The following is a 6,102-nucleotide window of genomic DNA, read 5'->3' as shown; positions in this document are numbered from 1 at the left end:
TGTCGCCAAGATGGATGCTATGGTGAGCACCTTGATGAAATTGTCTGCAGTTCAGCAAGAGGACATCTTTGCACCTGATTGTCCTCTGGTCAGGGGGCCAGAAAAGATGGATATGAGGACCCGTGAGTTGATGGTGGGTGGTATCCCGATGTATGTGGAACTGGACTGTCACCAGGCTGTATCCAGAGTCATGCGGGACATAATACTGTTTGTGAAGATTCGACCAGAATCTGGTAAGACTGTTCTAATTGACTTTGAAACATGTTATGGGACAGAAAGCCATAAGCTGAAGGTGTGTGCAGAGCTTAAAGGAGTATTCCAGGCCAAAACTTTTTTTTATATATATCAACTGGCTCCGGAAAGTTAAACAGATTTGTAAATTACTTCTATAAAAAAATCTTAATCCTTCCAATAGTTATTAGCTTCTGAAGTTGAGTTGTTGTTTTCTGTCTAACTGCTCAATGATGATGTCACGTCCCGGGAGCTGTGCAGTTCCTATGGGGATATTCTCCCATCATGCACAGCTCCCGGGACGTGACATCATCATTGAGCAGTTAGACAGAAAACTTCAGAAGCTAATAACTATTGTAAGGATTAAGATTTTTTAATGGAAGTAATTTACAAATCTGTTTAACTTTCCGGAGCTAGTTGATATATATAAAAAAAAGTGGAATACCCCTTTAACCCCTTAACGACGCAGGACGTATATTTACGTCCTGCGCCGGCTCCCGTGATATGAAGCGGGATCGCGCCGCGATCCTGCATCATATCGCGTCGGTCCCGGCGCTCATCACCGATCGCGGCGATGTGCGGTATTAACCCTTTAGAAGAGGCGGTCAAAGCTGACCGCCGCTTATAAAGTGAAACTGAAAGTGACCCGGCTGCTCAGTCGGGCTGTTCGGGACCGCCGCAGTGAAATCACGGCGTCCCGAACAGCTGACTAGACACCGGGAGGGCCCTTACCTGCATCCTCGGTGTCCGATCGACGAATGACTGCTCCGTGCCTGAGATCCAGGCAGGAGCAGTCAAGCGCCGATAATGCTGATCACAGGCGTGTTAATACACGCCTGTGATCAGCATAGGAGATCAGTGTGTGCAGTGTTATAGGTCCCTATGGGACCTATAACACTGCAAAAAAAAAGTAAAATAAAAGTGTTAATAAAGGTCATTTAACCCCTTCCCTAATAAAAGTTTGAATCACCCCCCTTTTTCCATAAAAAAAAATAAAACAGTGTAAAAAAATAAATAAAATAAACATATGTGATATTGCCGCGTGCGTAAATGTCCGAACTATAAAAATATATCATTAATTAAACCGTGTGGTCAATGGCGTACGCGCAAAAAAACAAAAATCATACTGATAAAAACTTCAGATCACGGCGCAAAAAATGAGCCCTCATACCGCCCTGTACGTGGAAAAATAAAAAAGTTATAGGGGTGAGAAGATGACATTTTTAAACATATAAATTTTCCTGCATGTAGTCATGATTTTTTCCAGAAGTGCGACAAAATCAAACTTATATAAGTAGGGTATTATTTTAACCGTATGGACCTACAGAATAATGATAAGGTGTAATTTTTACCGAAATATGCACTGCGTAGAAACGGAAGCCCCCAAAATTTACAAAATGGCGTTTGTTTATTTTATTTTGTCGCATAATGATTTTTTTTCCCGTTTCGCCGTGCATTTTTGGGTAAAATGACTGATGTCACTGCAAAGTAGAATTGGCGACGCAAAAAATAAGCCATAATATGGATTTTTAGGTGGAAAATTGAAAGGGTTATGATTTTTAAAAGGTAAGGAGGAAAAAACGAAAGTGCAAAAACGGAAAAACCCTGAGTCCTTAAGGGGTTAACCCCTTACCGACCTATGACATACCTGTACGTCATGGGTGGCAAGGTGTTCCCGATCCATGACATACAGGTACGTCATGAACATTTTTGCCGCTACTCGCGGCATCCCGCAGCGCACGGTAAGATGGTGGCCATGTGGTGTCCCGAGTGGTCCCGGCGCGAGCGACGTCCTCCAGGCGGTCCCGGCGGCGCTGCGTCCCGACGGTGAGTTTCCGGCAGCAGTGCGGCATCTTCATTGGCAGCAGTGAGATCGCCGTAAAGCGATCTCACTGCTGCCTCTGGGAGTTTCAAAACTGCAACTCCCAGCATGCCCAGACAGCCTTTGGCTTTCTGGGCATGCTGGGAGTTGTAGTTTTGCAACATCTGGAGGTCCACAGTTTGGAGACCACTGTATAATGGTCTCCAATCTGTGCTCTTCCAGATGTTGCAAAACTACAACTCCCAGCATGCTCAGTCTGTCCAGGCATGCTGGGAGTTGTAGTTCTCTAACATCTGGAAGAGCCTAGATTGGAGACCATTATACAGTGGTCTCCAAACTGTGGACCTCCAGATGTTGCAAAACTACAACTCCCAGCATGCCCAGACTGCCCAAGCATGCTGGAAGTTGTAGTTCGGCAACATCTGATCCTTCAGATATTGCCGAACTACAACTTCCAGCATGCCTGGGCAGTCTGGGCATGCTGGGAGTTGTAGTTTTGCAACAACTGGAGGCGCACTAGTTGGGAAACATTGTCCGTTTCCTACCTCAGTGCCTCCAGCTGTTGCAATTGTTGCAAAACTATAACTCCCAGCATGCACTGACAGACCATGCATGCTGGGAGTTGTAGTTTTGCAACAGCTGGAGGCACACTGGTTTGGAAACACTAAGTTTGGTTGCAAAACACTTGAAAGTTTATTACTTAACTTAGTGTTTCCAAACCAGTGTGCCTCCAGCTGTTGCAAAACTACAACTCCCAGCATGCACGGACAGCCAAAGGGCATGCTCGGAGTTTGCAACAGCTGGATGTTTGCCCCCTCCCCCCAATGTGAATGTACAGGGTACACTCACATGGGCTGAGGTTTACAGTGAGTGCTGCAAGTTTGAGATGGCGCAAATTTTGCGCTGCAGCTCAAACTCCCAGCGGCAAACTTGCTGTGAACCTCTGCCCATGTGACTGTACCCTAAAAACACTACACTACACTAACCTAAAATAAAAAGTAAAAAACACTACATATACACATACCCCTACACAGCCCCCGGGGCTCCCCCAAAAAACTACTGTTTCCAAAACGGAGCCTCCAGCTGTTGCAAAGTAATAACTCCCAGTATTGCCGGACAGCCATTGACTGTCCAGGCATGCTGGGAGTTTTGCAACAGCTGGAGGCACCCTGTTTGGGAATCATTGGCATAGAATACCCCTATGTCCACCCCTATGCAAATCCCTAATTCAGGCCTCAAATGCGCATGGCGCTCTCTAACTTTGGAGCCCTGTCGTATTTCAGGGCAACAGTTTTGGGACACATATGGGGTATCGCCGTACTCGGGAGAAATTGCCTTACAAATTTTTTTTTTTTTTCTTCTTTAACCCCTTATGAAAAGGTGAAGTTGGGGTCTACACCAGCATGTTAGTGTAAAATAATACATTTTTTACACTGACATGCTGGTGTTGCCCTATACTTTTTATTTTCACAAGAGGTAAAAGGGAAAAAAGACCCTCTAAATGTGTAATCCGATTTCTCCCGAGTACGGAGATACCCCATATGTGGGCGCAAAGTGCTCTGGGGGCGCACAACAAGGCCCAGAAGGGAGAGTGCGCCATGTACATTTGAGGTGATTTGCACAGGGGTGGCTGATTGTTACAGCAGTTCTGACAAACGCAAAACAATAAATATCCATATGTGACCCCATTTTGGAAACTACACCCCTCATGGAATTTAATAAGGGGTGCAGTGAGCATTTACACCCCACTGGTGTATGACAGATTTTTGGAACAGTGGTCTGTGAAAATGAAAAATAAAATTTTTCATTTGCACAGTCCACTGTTTCAAATATCTGTCAAACGCCAGTGGGGTGTAAATGCTCACTGCACCCCTTATTAAATTCCAAGAGGGGTGTAGTTTCCAAAATTGGGTCACATGTGGGGGGGTCCACTGTTCTGGCACCATAGGGGCTTCCTAAATGGGACATGCCCCCCAAAACCCCTTTCAGAAAAACTCACTCTCCAAAATCCCATTGTTGCTCCTTCCCTTCTGAGCCCCCTACTGCGCCCGCCGAACACTTTACATACACATATGAGGTATTTCCTTACTCAAGATAAATTGGATTACAAATTTTAGGGTGATTTCTCTCCTTTTACCCCTTGTCTACAAGAACATGCGAGTGTAAAAAATGAAGATTTAGAATTTTCTCCTTCACTTTGCTGCTATTCCTGTGAAACACCTAAAGGGTTAAAACACTTACTGAATGTCATTTTAAATACTTTGGGGGGTGCAGTTTTTATAATGGGGTCATTTATGGGGTATTTCTAATATGAAGACCCTTAAAATCCACTTACAACATGAACTGGGCCCTGAAAAATTACGATTTTGAAAATCTTGAGAAAAATTGGAAAATTGCTGCGGAACTTTGAAGCCCTCTGGTGTCTTCCAAAAGTAAAAACTTGTCAATTTTTTAATGCAAACACAAAGTAGACATATTGTATATGTGAATCAATATGTAATTTATTTGGAATATCCATTTTCCTTTCAAGCAGAGACTTTCAAAGTTAGAAAAATGCAAAATTTTCTAAATTTTCATGAAATTTTTAGATTTTTTACCAAGAAAGGATGCAAATATCAGTGAAATTTTACCAATAACATAAAGTAGAATATGTCAGGAAAAAACAATCTTGGAATCAGAAAGATAACTAAAAGCATTCCAAAGTTATTAATGTTTAACCCCTTAAGGACCAAGGACGTACCGGTACGTCCTTGGTCCTGCTCTTCTGATATAACGCGGAGTTACACAGTAACCCCGCGTCATATCATGGCGGGCCCGGCGTCATAGTGAAGCCGGGACCCGCCTCTAATAGCGTGCAGCGCCGATCGCGGCGCCGCGCGCTATTAACCCTTTAGCCGCGCGCTCAGAGCTGAGCCGCGCGGCTAAAAGTGAAAGTGAAAGTTCCCGACTAGCTCAGTCGGGCTGTTCGGGATAGCCGCGGCTAATCGCGGCATCCCGAACAGCTGACAGGACAGCGGGAGGGCCCCTTCCTGCCTCCTCGCTGTCCGATAGCCGAATGACTACGCAGTGCCGGCAGAATCGTTGATCACTGGTTTCTTATGAGAAACCAGTGATCAACATAGAAGATCAGTGTGTGCAGTGTTATAGGTCCCTATGGGACCTATAACACTGCAAAAAAAAAGTGAAAAAAAAAGTGAATAAAGATCATTTAACTCCTCCCCTATTAAAAGTTTGAATCACCCCCCTTTTCCAATAAAAAAAAAAACACAGTGTAAATAAAAATAAACATATGTGGTATCACCGCGTGCGGAAATGTCCGAATTATAAAAATATATCATTAATTAAACCGCTCGGTCAATGGCGTGTGCGCAAAAAAATTCCAAAGTCCAAAATAGTGCATTTTTGGTCACTTTTTATATCATTTAATAAGTTGATCAATAAGTCCTATCAATGCAAAAATGGTACCGTTAAAAACTTCAGATCACGGCGCAAAAAATGAGCCCTCATACCGCCCCATACACGGAAAAATAAAAAAGTTATAGGGGTCAGAAGATGACAATTTTAAACGTATTCATTTTCCTGCATGTAGTTATGATTTTTTCCAGAAGTCCGACAAAATCAAACCTATATAAGTAGGGTATCATTTTAATCGTATGGACCTACAGAATACATATCAGGTGTCATTTTTACCGAAAAATGTACTACGTAGAAACGGAAGCCCCCAAAAGTTACAAAACTGCGTTTTTTTTCAATTTTGTCGCACAATGATTTATTTTCCTGCTTCACCATAGATTGACTGACGTCATTACAAAGTAGAATTGGTGGCGCAAAAAATAAGCCATCATATGGATTTTTAGGTGTAAATTTGAAAGAGTTATGATTTTTTAAAGGCAAGGAGCAAAAAACGAAAATGCAAAAACGGAAAAACCTCCGGTCCTTAAGGGGTTAAAGTGACAGTGGTCAGATGTTCAAAAAATGCCCAGGTCCTGAAGGTGAAAATGGGCTGGGTCATGAAGGGGTTAATGTGGAGTTTATACTAGGCAGATACT

The sequence above is a fragment of the Hyla sarda genome, chromosome 9, assembly GCF_029499605.1.
Source record: "Hyla sarda isolate aHylSar1 chromosome 9, aHylSar1.hap1, whole genome shotgun sequence".
Classification (NCBI taxonomy): domain Eukaryota; kingdom Metazoa; phylum Chordata; class Amphibia; order Anura; family Hylidae; genus Hyla; species Hyla sarda.
Note: the sequence above shows the minus strand (reverse complement) of the source record.